Genomic DNA, 16,662 nt, shown 5'->3' on the forward strand with positions numbered 1-16,662 from the left:
CTTCTAGTTCTAGGTTTGACATCTTTGTCCTCGACTTAATTATTATGGAAAAATGTTTAAAATTCATTAATAAAAGTGTATTGCATTTTTTTTCAGAGAGGCATTTATTAAATATTTGCCAGCACACACTTGTCTGGGAATTAGGAGACCTTGACCCACTAAGCTCATTGAAGGCAGGTTCTATTTCCATTTTTTGAATTTGCATGACTAGCACATGTAACATATTTAAAAAAGTTGAATTCACCTGAAAAGCCTGAATTTTGTGCCTATCTATGTAACTTTGGGCTTCATTTTTTCTCCTCTATAAATTAAGACTGAAGTACACGATTTCTATCATTCTTTGAGAGTTTTGATTCCCTTGTTCTTTGTCCAAAATTACATAACTGGAGGTTTCCATTTTACATCAGTTAAATTAAAGGTCATTTTGTTCATAGAGTCATCCAACGCAGATGAATTTTCCAGAATCATTGCATTGTACCTTCATGGATCATTTTCATTATATCCTCTGAAAACCATGTTATTCCCACATGTAGGGATCCATCCAGTAGAATATAACCCTCCTTCCTCTGAAAACAAAAGAATTAAAGGTAAAAATGGGAAAGAAAGATATATTACTTAATTTCATTGGTATGCATTTTATTAGGATTATTGGAGACAGGTATTTGAATTATTTAAATATCCTTCATATTGAACTCATATTCCCTTCATTAGTCCAGGATTTCCTTCACTGTGAAAATGAGACAGTTAAATTAAGTAAATCATTTTAATATAACACAGAACTTAAGACAGTTTTGGCCATGGAGAAGCAATCAGCATTAGATGGTTGGAAAGACCAAAGATTTTGCTACTTCAATGCTGAAAATTTAAATGAGACACAAATGGAAAAATGAGTAGTAGCTTCTGGCTAAATTTCCTTCTATTTTAGGACTTTCATTTCTTCCCTTGCTCTACTCTCCATTATCTTGAAGATATTTTATTGATTTTAAATTTTTGTTATTTCATATGCTTACTAGTCAGAAGACCCTCTCCCCTTTCCTCCCCTACCTTTCCCTTCCCTCCCCTTGGTCCTTTCTCCTTCCTTCCCCTCCTGTTTCCTCTCCTCTCTCCCCAAGACCTTACCTGAGGGTGGGCTACCCAAAGGAAGGTAAATTATGAAGGCTGAAACTTACCTAGATATCTTGGGGCTTACTGACTAGATTTCTTTCTTAAATCCCAATTCACTCTGGTTCTCTTGGATTTACCAACAATAGGTCCCTATCAAAGCACCGTTTAGTGGATGACTCAGACTGAATGTAAATCGTAATTATTTCTCTTTTGGCCAGAAACCCTGCGGATCTTCCCCTCCCAGTTTGATTTTTTAAAAATTCAATGCTTAGAAGATGGTGGAGTAAAAAAAGGACTTCAATGGGACTCTGGTTCCTACCTCCTCTGATTCATGTAAAAGGAGACTCTGAACAAACTTTGGAGCTACAGAATCCAAAAAATGACACAGAGAAGCTAGCCTCCAGCTGAGGATATCCTGGCGGGCTGGCAGGAAGCAACCAGCATAGCACTCTGGGAGCTGACCCCACCCCTGCTGCAATGGGGGGGTGGAGGTTTTAGCCTCAGGATGGGCCTGACCTGCTGGAGGAACTTCAGATCACCAGCAGCTGTGGCAGTTTGCAGAATCATCAACACATAGATGATAAGGACAAAGTGAGAGGTCAGTGCAGTGTGGACTTTGGGATACAATAGTTTGGGAGTTCAGTTGGCCTTTTCCCCCAGGGTGGGAAGCCACTGAGACACTGTGGTGGTGCAGTCTCCTGCCTCATGGCTGCTTTAGCTCCAGGATTGCAAATTGTAGGGGACCCAAGCAACTAAACTGAGGGGTAATCAGTAGTGCTTTAATATGTTTGTATATGGATTGCGGTGTAGGGTGGAGGTCCTGGGGTGTGCAACCAGCTTGCCAAAGCTTGTGAAGCCTTTAGAGAGGGCACCCAACTAATACCTCTGGCAGCTGAGAAAACCCCAGCAAATTGGGATGAAGCTCCCCTGTCTGGTAGCAGAGTCCTACTGTGGCAAAAAGCCCAAAAGTCAAGTAATTGAATGGCAACATGAGCAAATGAAGGAACTAATGCAAGCAGAGCAACCCAAATTTATACTCCTCTTTTGGGGACAAAAAGGATCAAAGCATGCAACAGGAGAAAGATAGCAAAGTCAGAACTCCTGCACCAAAAGTTTCTAAGAAAAATACAAGCTGCTTACAGGCCATAGAAGAGCTTAAGGAGGATTTTGAAAACCACATAGGAGAAGTGGAGGAAAAATTGGGAAGAAAAATGAGAATGATGCAAGAAAATTATGAAATGAGAGTCATCAACCTGACTGAAGAAAATAACACCTTAAAAAATATACTAACTCAAAGGGGCAAAGAGGCTAAAAAAGACAATGAGGAGAAGAATGCCTTAAAAAGCCTAATTTGCCAGATGGAAAAAGAATCTATAAAGCTCACTGAAGGGAATCATTCCTTCAGAATTAGATTGGAGCAAATGGAAGCTAGTGACTTTATTAAAAATCAAGATACTATTAAACAGATCCAAACAAATGAAAAAATAGAAGGCAATGTGAAATATCTTGTTGGGAAAACCACTAAAATGGAAAATAGATCCAGGAGAGATAATTTAAAAATTATTGGAATACCTGAAAGCCATGATCAAAAGAGGAACCTAGAAATCATTCTCCAAGAAATTCTCAAGGAAAATTGCCCTGCTATTTTAGAATCATAGGGCAAAATAGAGGTTGAATGAATGTACCAATCACCTCCTGAAAAAGATCCCAAAAAGAAAACTCCTAGGAATATAATAGGTTCTGGAATTCCCAGATCAAGGAGAAAATATTACAAGCAGTCAGGAAGAAACAATTTGAATACTGTTGAAACACAATCAGGATAACTCAGGATCTGGCAGCTTCTACATTGAGGGATTGAAGGGCTTGGAATATGATATTCTGGAGGTCAAAGGAGCTGGGATTAAAACCAAGAATCACCTACCCAGAAACTGAGTGTCATATCTCAGGGGAAAATATGCTCATTACATGGAATAGAGGATTTTCAAGCATTCTTGAGGAAAAAACCAGAGTTGAATAGAAAATCTGACATTCAGATACCAGAAGTAAGAGAAGCATGAGAAGGTAAACAGGGAAAATAAATCATAAGGAACTTATCAAAGTTGAACTGTTTATATCCCTACTTGGAAAATGATAATAGTAACTGATGAAACTTTTCTCAGTATGAGAATAAAGAGAATAGAAATGTGTGTTGGTGTGTGTGTGTATACACATATGTAGTACATACATATATATATATATATGTCTATACAGGAGGGTATATGAATACATATGTGAATGTGTGTATATATGTGTACAGGTATACATAGATAGAGGGCACAGGACCAATTTAATAGAAGGGATGATACTTAAGAGGTGAAATTAAGAGGTGAGAGAGGAATATAATGAGAGGAGATGGGGAGAGACAGAATGGGGTAAACTATCTCATATAGAAAAGGCAAGGGAAAATTGTTACAATGGAGGGGAAAAACAGGAAGGCAAAAAGGAATGAGACAACCTTTTTCTCATTGAATCTGGCTTAGGGAGGTAATGACATATACACTAAATAGGGTATCTCACCCTACAGGATAGTAGGGAGGAAGGGAGTGAGATGGGGGATGATGGAATGGAGAGCAGGATGGGGGGATGGAAGTTGGAAGCACCCATTTTTAAAAAGAGACAGGATCAAAGTAGAAAATAGAACAAGTGGAAGGAAGGAGGGAAATATAGTCAGTCTTTTACAATATATCCACTATGGAAATGTTTTGCATAACTACACATTTACAACCTATATTGAATTGCTTGTCTTTCCAGTAAGGGTGGGTGACAAGGGAGGAAGGGAATGAATCTGGAATTCAAAGTTTTAAAATCAAATGTTTAAGCATATATATATATATAATATTATTAATATTATTTTTCATGTAACTGGAAAATAAAATATACAGGCACTGGGGCATAGAGATCCACCGGGTCCTACTGGAAAGTTGGAGGGGTATGGAAGAAGATATGGGAGAGAGCAGATTGGAGGAGGGATCTCTATTTTATGGTTGTGGGTAGGGGAAAATGGCAAGAAAATTTGTAACTCAAAATCTTGCGGAAATGAATGATGTAAAGTAGAAGTTAGTAAAGCATTTGATTTTAAAAAATCAACCCTTAGTCCACTTCTTATCCCTAGTCTCTGAGAGGGCATTGCCTTAGTAAAAGTGAGAACTTGGAAAGACCTTAGTTTAAAAAGGAGCAGGTCTCCCACATCATGATGGGCCATCTCTAGTTGTCCTGTTCTATGTCTGGCCACTGGACCCAGATAGGTCCAGAGGAGAAAGTAAGGTTGCTGACTTTGCACAGCCCTCTCTCACTTAAATCCAATTCATTTGCAAGTCATTGAATCATCTTTCTGATGCCATGGTTCTCTGTGAGAAGGAAGGGCAAATCACAGTAATTTTATAGATGAGGAAAACTGTATCACAGAGGGCTAAAGTAATATTCCCAGGGTCACACAGTACATACAGTAAGTAACTAAGTTTGAATTCATATCATCCTTACTCCATGACCTACTTGACTAACACAGGGACCTCTGCTATGGACTCTCAGCTTTATACCCCCAGTTCCTGAAGGTCTCTGGGACCATAGTACTTCATCTGGAAATGGCACATATGAGGAATAGAAAAAAGTCAATGGACTGGAATTATAAATTATATGAGGGAAGACAGCGTGTATTAAACTTTTGAAAGTTAGGTTTGAGCAGTGGTTATGAAGTGCCTTAAATGCTATGCAGAAGACTTTGTATTTGATTCTAGAGGCAAGCAGGAACCCCTAGAGCTTATTGAGCAGGGGAGTGATATGATCTGACCTAGAGAATATGACTTTGGCATCTCTGTAAAAGGTGCATTAACTGGAGGAGAGACTTGAAAGCAAGAAAACTCATGATTTAGGTGGTGTACTTACCAGTAATAAAAGATCTTGCCAGTTATTGTCTCCCTTTATTTCTGTAAAGAGAATTTGTACTTGTATTGAAATGGGTTGTGTGGATTCCTGAAATTTATCAAACTCAAAACAAATCAAAATATAGAAGAAAAGGAGTCTTTAATCAAGACAAAGAGGGTCAGGAGCCCATGGCATCCATGTGTCTGAGTATGAATGCCTACCAAGAAAACTTAAAGAAAGGTTTTTTATATATTCAGGAGGAAAAAAAGGGGATATGGTCATATGTGGAGGGAGATCATGTCCTGAGATTCTAGCTGGCTTACGCAATCTAAGCAAGAAAACCTACTTCATTCTGGTTCTTTTTAACCCTTTAGGATTCAATTTGCCCCAAACCTTAATGAGAAAGTGGTAAAGACACTTACTTCACTTTCTGTAGTCACTATTAGACCAAGATTTTGTTTACTGAATAAACAGAGCATAAATTCCCAATCCAATGTAGTTTAAAATAAAGTGCCTTAAGAGCAGGAGTACACTGACATTCCATAGGGAGAAGTTTCTCTTACTGTCCAGACGGCCTTTTGACAGATAAGGGAATATTCCATTTGATATTAACAATACTAAAATTAATTTTTCTGTCAGTCACATGTTATGTGCTGGGTAAATTTTCAGGTATTTTAGGCATTTTTATTCCATTAAACCACCTTTTACTGGAAGTTTCTCCCAATCCCCTTTTGTTTAAGTCATTAGACTATGAGTTCCTTGAAAGCAGGGACTTCCTTTTATTCTAACTCTGGCTCTTAGAATATATCCTGTCATGTAGTAGGAACTTATTAAATCCTTGTTGACTTATGGATAATGTTTTTCAAATGGATAATGTTTTTCAAATGAACTTGAACTCTAAATTGATGTTCCCGTTGGCTTCCATGTCTCTGCTAAGTAAAGTTTTAGCTGAGGTAGTTTAAGGAATCTTTGGCCCTTTCCATCAGTTAAGTTTCTCTAAGAAATGGTGACAGAATCAGTCTTTCCTTTTATCAATTTCACATTTTTGGAATCAATAGTGTCTTTACACATGCAGTGTAAGTTATTTTTAGTTGTTTTCTGCATCTTCATTTTATTTCTATTCTTTAAATTAACTTTTGGTATTTGGCCTTTGCTCAAATCAGTTGGTGATTTGACTAAACTTAATTTTGAAATGACACCTGAATCAGTCATTTGTCCTCTCCTTTGGAAATAAGTAAATTTTCTTCTTCATGTTATGTGTAGTATTTGCCAAGTCCAGCGCCTACTCCTTCTGACTGAGTTTTTGATGAGCATATTAATGGTAACAAAAAGCTAGAAACAAAATATGTTCACAGCAATTGGGAAATAGCTAAATAAATTATGGTATGTAAATGTAATAGAATGTTACGGCTGGTTTTTATCATCTGGCATAGTAAATTTTAGCTCAAATTTTTATTTTTAATCTATTTATATTTTGAAAAATGAAATGTGTTCTCTATAAGCAGCATGCTACTGGGGTTTTGCTTTTTAATTCAGTCTGTAATTATTTTCTATTTTATTGAAGAATTTAGCCATTTACATTTGCCATTTTAATTTTTAAGTTCGTCTTTTCTTCAGTTATTTTCTTGCAAGAGAATACTTTTATTCTTGTCTTATCATTCCAGATTATCAAATCTAATCCTAATAAATTATTTTTATATTAACAATTATGTATGTTAAATTTTTCTTCACTTCCCTTTTATTAAAAATAGGAGCTTTGGGGATTACCCTCTCATTCCTCTTCACCACCTGATTGGTTTTTTTTTTCTTTGTTTCTCTGAAATACCCTTCTTTGAAACCTTTGCTCATTTACTGAAATGCATCCAGAATATTCACATTATGTTAGCAACTGTTCTGTCTCAGTTGTTTTAAATACATATCCAAATTAGGAAGTTTCTTTGTTGTCAAGCACATCTTTGAAATGAATATGTCTCTATATTATTGAAACTATGTTTGCACATAAAATATCCAACTCCTGTCTTCATAAAGCATGTTACCTTTTTCAGAGTATGTCATCCTGAAAAATCATGGATGGTTAAGAAGCACATGGTTCTTCATTATACAAATATGTCAATGAATCACTAAACATTTCTTAAGCATCTACTATATCCTAGCCACTGTATTGAACACTGGATTTGCAAAAAGAGTTAAAATATCTTATTGTAAGCTCCTCAAAGAACTTACAGTCTAATGGGGGAGACAACATATGAACAAATCTAAACAAAGTTTTATAAAGGATAAAAAGGAAATAATTAACAGAGGGAAGACATTAGAATTAAGAAACATTAGGGAAATTATCTGAAAAGATGAAATTTTAGTTGGGATTTAAAGAAACTTGGGATTTAAAGAGTCCAGGCATGGGGGACAGCCAGAGAAAAAGCATGGAGCTGAGAAATGGAGTGTCTTGTTTGTGTAGCAGCCAAGAGGCCATTGTCACTGGATTGAAGGGTGGGTTTTGGGAATAAGGTATAAGAAGACCAGAAAGGTAGGAGACAGAGAGATTATAAAGAGCTTTAAAAATCAGACAGATCATTTTACATTTCATCATGAAGATCACAGGGAGTCAATGAAGCTTACTGAGTAGGAAAGAGACATAGCAGGACCTATGCTTTAGGAAAATCATTTTGTTGACTAAATGGAGGATGAATTGAGTTGGGAGAGACTTGAGGCAGGCAGACCTACTAGCAGTTTATTGCAGTAGTCTAGGCCTGAGATGATGAAAGCCTGAGCCAGGGTCGTGGCAGTATCAGAGGAAAGAAGGGGGGCATATAGGAGACATGTTTCAGAGGTAAAATCAATAGGCCTTGGCAAAAGTTTGGATGAGGGTGGGGGGTGGTCAAGGATAACTACTCGGATGTAAACCTGAGGAACTAAGGGGATGGTGTTACCTTCTATAGTAATAGGGAAGGTAGGAAGAGGTTCTAGAATGAGTACTCACTGAATGGTGATATTGACCAACATCTCATGAAGTAATTTTTTCTGGTTGTCTTTGTATTCATAATGAAACCAACATCTCCAGACCCTTTATTTATCTTTCTAAGGAGAAGCTGAAATTCATCCTTTCTTTTATTGGCAACTTTCTTATAACTTATGGTTTCATTGATAGGGTAGGTGCAAATATGGATATGGTTAAGTTCTTCAATTTCACTGGTTACTGGACAAAGATCTTACATTAAGAACAACAACATTTAAATACATTTGTTGACATCCTAGAGTTTGCATAATTCTTAGCATTTTCTGCTGCTCTGCTACCTGTTTCATAAAATCGGAAAGGGTTCACACAGGACTAAATTCTTTCTTGCAATTCTCATATGCCACCATAGACAAATATTTACCTTCTAAGTGAACAGTTACCTCATGGATAAGCCAGTTAGTGCTAAAATTGAAATTAAGATATGTAAATCTAAGCTAGAGTGAAGTACCATTATTAAAGGATGTACAGGAAAAGTTGTCAACCAGGAAAACCTTCATTACTGAGGCTCTGAACAAACAATCTGCTCTACATATTCCCATATATTGAGGATGCCTTCTCTGTATACAAACAGAAATGGTGACATGAAGGGCAGGGTTGCTATCCCTTTGCTTAATAACTTAAAACACAATTCAGGGGAAAGTTGCTTTTAAAATATTACTCTAACCTCACCCCTACCCTCTGCACATTGATGCTAGTTCCCTTAAATTGGAGTAGCAAAGCCAAGTCTTAACCTGAGTAGGGACTTTATCAGTGTTTTAAAATAGATTGTTTCCTAGTTTAGCCTTGAACAAGACATCTCCAAAAATGAAGAGGAAGGGATATGGAGGAAAGTGATAGATGCTAACCCTGCCCCTAGTGGGAAAGTGTGGAGCTAAGAGAAACTAAGACAAGTAAGAGAAAAATTACTAGAAATTCCAATTAAAATAGTAAGGGGAGATACCACTAATCAAAACTAGCATTTCCTAGTGAAGTACTGTGATTCCAGTCTCAGAATCTCCCAGATAGGTATTGGGGTCAGAGGGGTCTGGAGGAGTAGTCAGAGGTAGTTTTGTCATAGGTGTACTTTAATTTATGGAAATTATAGTTTTAAGCATAAAAGCAAAACTCAAGATATGAATACACAACTGTCACGCTAGTCAATATCAGTATTAGAGGATCTGGATCTTTCAGGTCAATCTGCAGTTAATAATATAACTACTGTCTCCCATTGAAGCATTCTGGTGATGTTTATTATTGTTTAATCTTGTTATTTGACAATAGATTTAGTCTGTCATGAAGATCATACTTAAAACTGTTCCAGTTTAATAGGATCTATAAGAACTTGTGGTCCACAGACATAACCTTAGAATCCTAAGGTTTAGAAATAGGTAACTACCTGGGCAGCTAGGTGGCACAGTGAATAGAGCACCAGTCATGGAGTCAGGAGGACCTGAGTTCAAATCCAGTCTCAGACACTTAACACACACACACACAAAATAGCCATGTGACCTTGGGCAAGTCACTTAACCCCAATTGTCCTCCAAAAAGCAAAAAAAAAAAAAGAAATAGGTAACTACCTTAAATTAATCAGCAAGTATTCATATTCACTGTCTACTGCAGTATGTGCCAGTTACTATACTAGGTACAAGGAATTCAAAAGCAAAAATGAAATACTCCTTCCACTCAAAATGTTTACATTCTATCACAGCAAGCAAAAGTATATTCAAATGTTAAATAAATACTAGGGAAATTTGGAAGGGAAAGTTTTGTCAAAACTCTGTGTTTTAATAGTTAAAGCACACACACACACACACACGTCCAGAGAGAATAAGTGATTTTCCTGGGGTTACATAGAGAGCAAGTACCAGAGTTCAAAGTCAAATTGCTGGGTGATAACACCAAATCCATCTTTATTTCCATTTTACCATGTTAACTTCCAGTCTTGAATGTATAATACTTTTCAGTCACTTTCTAAATAAGACTTCTGTGCTCGTCAAGTGAAAAGTGAACATTATTATGCTTAACAGCACCTATCATATACATATCATTTTTTCAAATTCTGTCTTCATGGGACCTCTGCTGAAGTCCTATTCTAATGTGTCATTGTGGCTTGGAATTTTGGCCCCCAGGTCCTGGAACACTATGCCAGTTCAAGTACTGACCTGGTAAAACATGGCTATGAATATCTGAGATCAGCTTAGTTCAATTCAGAGAGGATCATCACTGAATTTTTCATCCATAGTAACTCTTAAATATCTTAGAAAATCAAAGGTCATTGAAGTGTCAAAATAACAGCATGGAGCTAACTTTTGTCCCTGATTTTGAAATGTAAACCTACAGGACAAATAATTACTTTAGTATTTTATCTTTATTTGGAAATCTGAGGATTCATTTGCTGGGCTGCTTTCAAAATGGAGAAAGAGGCATTTTGAAAGAGATATTTGTAGAGTATATGCATATCATATCACATATGTTGAGGCATATGTTTTTATTTAATTTTGAATCTTATTCTATTTCAGCTTTATGTAAGATTTCATTTTTGGCATATTAAAACAAAAATAATTGATAACTTAGCCCTTCCATTTTTGCCTTCATGTGAACAAATATTTAGCTGCATTAATTCAAAATCATTTGCAACCAGTTAATTCAATTCAGTGAACATTTATTAAGCATCAGCTCTATGCAGAGAAACTATGCTAAGAGTAGAAAATATAATAGATCTGTAAGACAAGCCCACCACCCTTAATGTTTTATGGAGTGGGAGATTGAACATGAGCATAAATAATACAAAATAAAGTCTAATTTTATCTTTGTTTCTCCAGTACCTAGCCTAGAACATGGGAGAAGCAAATGTTTAATTTTAACTCTTCTTACTTGAGGAACAGCTAGACATCTCAGTGGATACTGCACTGGGCCTGCAGTCAGGAGGACCTTAGTTCAAATTTGACCTCTGACACCTATTACCTTTGTGACCCTTGGCAAGTCTCTTAACCTGTTTTCCTTAATCCACTGGAGAAGGAAATGGCAAACCACTCCAGTATCTTTGTCAAGAAAACCCCACAAACAACATTGGTGCTTTGGTCTACAGTGTCTTGAAATGTCAGGAATGAACACAAAAAATTCCAATTGAAGCTTTTTTCAAAAAAAAGCTCTATCTGCTTTTATTTTGCTTTTAAGCTCTTGAAGTTACTTTATACTTTCTATTTATATTACTAAGTTGTGTATATTTTATAACTTCTCCTTCTCACTAAAATATAAATTTAGTCAGAGACTATTTGGGATTTGTATTTATATTCTGTGCCATGGGGACAGAATGATAGTTTGCAGAGAGTAGAGATTTAATAAATGTTTGCTGGATTTAATTACCAGGAAGGGGAAATGACATCGATGGCTTTGTAGATTATGGGATGTAAATGATTGTAGTAGGGTTCCAACATTAACACTTCATTCTTTTAAATTTGGAAGGCAAGTTTTTTTTCCTGAATTATCTATAAAAACACAAATACCAGAGCAGCTAGGTGGTGCAGTGGATGGAGCCCTGGGACTGGAGTCAGGAACACCTAGGTTCAAATGCAGCCTTGGACACTTACTAGCTGTTTAACCCTGACCAATTCACTTAACCTGTCCCCCCCACCCTCCCTCCCACTAAAAAAAGAAAATTAAAGCAAAAATGGAAATTCCTTTAGGAAGAATCAGACTTTCTGCTGGCTGGAATGGGGCAGGCTGAGGGACTGGCAGGGAGGTAGAGGTCACCAAAGTCAAATTATTGTATATATATTTTTTAAGGACAACCCTATTTCAAAATTCTTGATCAGTTAGAAAGTACCCAAGGCAAAAAAAAAAGTGTTGTCTTAGAAAAGCTATCAGACTAGAAAATTGAAAAACCTAGTATAGTTTTCAAAAGGCAAAGGTGTTAAGGTTTCAATTAAAAAGGCTGAGCCCCTAAGAAGATAAGGAAGTGCTCCCTAGGTGTTTAATTAACAACGTAATAAATTACCCAATAAATTACCCTCTTTTGTGAAAGTAAGGCCTAGGATATTGGAGCTGCTAGGGAGCTGTCAGCTGAGAGGAGGTGCTGAGGTCATAGCCCAGATGGGTGCTTAATGCTCCTCAATGATTCATCTCAGAACCTTACTTCAAATGTGTTATAGGGAAAATGCTTAACCCCAAATGGCAAGCTAAAACCCAGGGAAAAGGAACACTGAAAGAAATCTAAGACTACTTCATCAAAGAGAACTGAATGCAGAAGATAATTTATCAGTCTTCAGAAGCTGACAGAAAAAGGGAAGATACATCTAGTAGAATGAAAATACAGCTAAATTTAATGTTCCCAATCACCTAAAAGTTATCTGGTATGAATGACAATATAGCTTAATTGCAAGTATATTCATTGTGGGTCTTAATAGGAATAAATGAACTGAATATTTCACTTTTCAATTTTATGTAAACCAATATACAGCCTTTAAAGGAAATAAAAGAAAGCCATAATCACTTGACAGTATATATGTGCATAGAAAATAAAATCAACAGTACATATTTTTGTTATATACACATCCCTTTGTCTTTCAGTGTGGCTTCTGGAAAAGGCACTGTTAAATTAAAATTATATGTCCAGTAGCTCCATTTTGGTATTGTCAATACCTGTACCTTCAGACCATACAAAAGACAGTATTCTAAAGTTCAGGGGTTAACATTTTTAAAGTATTCAAGTACAAAGTGAGTGACTGTGAGAAACGTCTTTAATTGTACCTAAAGTAGATAGTGTGTCACTTGAAAGTGCTCAGGTAGTTTCAGGGATTAACTTCACAGGGATTAATTTAAACCTTATTTTTGAAAGTTAATTAAGTTTAGAGATGGGATGAGTCTGCTGTAAGTAGTTACCTCTGAAGGAAGGATAGGCACCTAGGTGACTGTCTTGAGGTTGAGTAAGGCTCTTGTCACACCATTCCCTCCTCCCTTCTTTTTAGTGTGATAATACCAGTTTTTCTGTTTGATTCTCCTCCCTTCTTTTTAGTGTGATAATACCAGTTTTGCTGTTTGATTCTGCCTCGCTTTAGAGCAGTGGTGTCAGATTCAAATATATATATAGATCCCTACAGGATTCATTTTGACTTAGAAAACCACAAATTAGCTTTGTCAATGTTTTATTGTGGGCATCTAGGTGGCAGAGTAGATAGAGTGCTAGGTCTGGAATAAGGAAACCTCACCTTCCTAAATTCAAATTTGGCCTCAGGCAAGTCCCTTAATCCTGTTTGCATTAGTGTCTTCATCTGTAAAATGAACTGAAGAAGGAAATGGCAAACCACTCTAGTATCTTTGAGTTTGACATCTTTGCTTTAGAGGACCATTTGGATAGCTAGCTGCTTCTTCTTAGATTAAGTTCTTCCTGGGCCATTGCTATTTCTGTAACTCACAACAGCCTTGACTCTTTTTTTTTTTTGCTTATCTCATATATACATGACACACAATCTTATGCCTATCATATAAAATTATATATGAGGTAATACAGTGAAACATTTTTTAAGTGCACAGAAGAGAGCAGAAGGGAGCTCAGAAGGGCAGGGGGAAGTAAAACGAGATTGGTTCTACCACATCAGATTAAATATGTATATATGAAAATATATGCTCAATATAAATATACATACATAAGTATCTATATCTATATACATAAACTAGCTATAAAAATGCAGTTTCATGGTATCTTTTTTAGTAGTCTTAGCTTCATAAATCCTGTCTTCATTTTACTGTGACTATATATATGGGAAGTACATCTTTGGTATCATGCTTGTATGAAGGGCATCTTTAGGGATATTTTCCACAAATGAATACAAGAACAAATAGGGCTTCTTGATTTTTTTAATAACAAAATATGATTTGTATTAGAATAAAATGTTTTTGAGATATTAGATAAGGGACTAATAATAGCATGAACTCTCAAGTTCATGGTTTGTCAGAATGAGTAATACCACTTACAGTCCCAGGGAACATTCACTTGGAACAAAGACTGATCATGTACTTCTCAGTATGGAACTCTAGTGGGTGCTCTGAGTTCACTGCATTGTTTCACACTATCTAGAATGCCTTCTATTATAACTGTCCTAATTATGACTAAGCACTGATCACTAAAGGTTTTTCTGTTCTTCTTTGGAAAAAACGATTGTTTTGTGTGGTGACTTCATGAAGGCTGATGCTTCCTAGTCTATCCTCCTACCACTCTTCTTCTGGTATATCAGTTAATTCCTGCTATTTCCTGGTCAATTTCCCATTCTTGTTCCTGAGGATCCCCCTGGAACTAGGCAATAATTGCATCATCATTATTCCATATCTACTACATACAGTAGAATTGCCCCAATGGAATTCTTCCTTTCAAGGGTTTCCCGCTTGATTATGTTTCCAATGCATTGAGGTATATTGGGCCCCACTGGCAGGGAGACAGCAAAATTGCATACTCTCCATTCATCTTAATTCTAACAATTCTTTCTATTACATTCTTCAGCCCACCAGCCCTTGATGTTGAATCACTTGGCTGGAATGGGCAAACTAGCTGTTAAGACAATCACCACAACTGAAGCATTTAGGCATAGTTACATGGTACTGTAGGTGCCAACTGATCACTATGCCTTTGCTCAGTTGTATGAGTGAAGCAGTAGATTTAGTTGACAACTAGTGAGGTGCTTTGCCTTCTAATTCAGTCTCCTGCTAAATGGGACTTTTTGTGGCTTATGCAAACATGAAATCAATGACACATTGAAATCGAATATAACAGATATTGGAATCAATATATTATGAACTAGAAAAGAATTTGGTATATAGTTAACCTATCTAATCTCTGGGGCTTTCAGATACATCCCTAGGGTATTATAGTGGAACATGCTATGTATCATCTTTGTAGATGTAGTGCTTGGATTCTATTTGGGTTAATGTGTATACCACATTAATAATTCTCATGGATAAAACACCTATGATAAGATTAGTTCAAGGTCCAAAAATGATACATAATACATGGAGATAGAGAATAGAATCATTAGGCATTAGTCAGGCAAGACACAGATGATCCATGTGACACAATAACTCATATGACTGCCTTCCCTTTGGGTCAGTATACTGGCAAAGAACATAGAAAAAAGCTGCATAAGAGCTGTCTCCTTAGGGTGCCCACATAGCATAGAAATGCCCTTATCTCCTTATCTTCATCTCAAAGGCTAACTTAGATCAGCTCCACTTTTAACAGATAAACCAATTCTGTCCCAAGAAGAAAAAGAGTTTTAGCCCATTTTATATCCACCAACCCATCTTTTCTCTAAATATACCAATGAAATGTAGCTTTTGCATGGCAGAACTTTAGCACAGCTGCTTCTGTCTCCTTGGTGCCAGGGGCATCCAAAGCAATCATCTTAGTTCCATTATTTTGTTTTGTTCTTAATTAATTTGCCCCTCCCACTACATTCTGTCCAAAATATTTTTGAAATCATAAGCACTTAAAATGTCAAAAGAGATTTATTTTTGGAGATAACCAATATGAGAATTTGTATTGCTGAACTAATGCATATATAAATTCAGAGTCTTCAGTTTGTTTTTGCTTTACTTTTTCATTTGCACTGGAGGAAGAAAGAAACAATATTACAGAAGTGCTAGTTCTGTGATATCTATTTTGTCATTTTTTATGGCATGATAATATTCCATTCCATTTACTTCTATAGTTTGTTTAGTCATTCACCGATAGGAGGTCACTGCCTTTGGCTACAACTAAAAGAGATGCTATAAATGTTTTTGTAAATATAGGTCCTTTACCTCCTTAATTTGATGTCTTTGAGGTAGAGACCTGGTACTGGTATCTATGGACCAAAGAGTTTGTATAGTACAGTAGCTTTTGGGAACATAGTTCCAAATTGCTTTCCAGAAAGGTTATACTAATTCACAAATCCACCAACAACCCATCTATTTTCCCTGGTTCCTCCAATATTTGTAATTTTCCTGTTTTGTCATCTTTCCAGTCTGATGAATATGAGATGGAACTTTGAAGTAGCTTTAATTTGCTTTTTTTCAATATTATTGATTTAGGACATTTTTTTTCTTGTGGTTCTTGATAATTTAGGTTTCTTCCTTTGAAAGCTGCCTCTTTATATTCTTTGACAATCTATTAGAGAATGGCTCTCAAATTTTGAAATTTGAATCAATTCTTTATAGGTATTGGATATCAGACTTCTATAAGCTAAATTTACTGTAAATATTTTCCAGTTACCTTTTTTCCTTCTAATTTTGGTTACATTAAACTTGTTTTTGCAAAAATGTTTTAATTTTACATAATCGAAATTATCCATTTTATCTCATGTGATCTCTTTGTCTTGGTTAGCCATCCCATGGGTGTTGTGAGACTCAGATAAAGTAAAGGATAGAAAGCACTTTGGAACCCTTTTCAGGTTCCCAAAGTTGTTGTTGTCTTCATTGTTGTTATATATGATAGTTACTGTTATTATTATCATTGGTGAACAATCACAAGGCCTTCAGTCTAGTGATGACTTCTTTCCCTATTGCTGCTGGGCTCAGGCAGTATTTTTAGAGTCTAAATCTAGGAGTGTGTTGTAAATGTTTACCATTAAGGCTCTCAGAGAGGGAAAAAGTATGCATATCTACTTTTAGATTTAATCTGCATTAGGGAAAGGGAA

General features: G+C 36.2%; 1 protein-coding gene across 1 annotated transcript in view; it reads left to right on the forward strand.

Moving 5' to 3' along the window:
- Positions 1-16,662, forward strand: part of LOC138175872 (protein piccolo-like) — a 591,842-nt gene that overhangs the window by 308,625 nt on the left and 266,555 nt on the right. The window lies entirely within an intron of this gene.

This window comes from Petaurus breviceps, unplaced genomic scaffold (assembly GCF_028583685.1).
Source record: "Petaurus breviceps papuanus isolate PSGF00001 unplaced genomic scaffold, PetGlider_PUasm1.0 79, whole genome shotgun sequence".
Taxonomy (NCBI): Eukaryota; Metazoa; Chordata; class Mammalia; order Diprotodontia; family Petauridae; genus Petaurus; species Petaurus breviceps.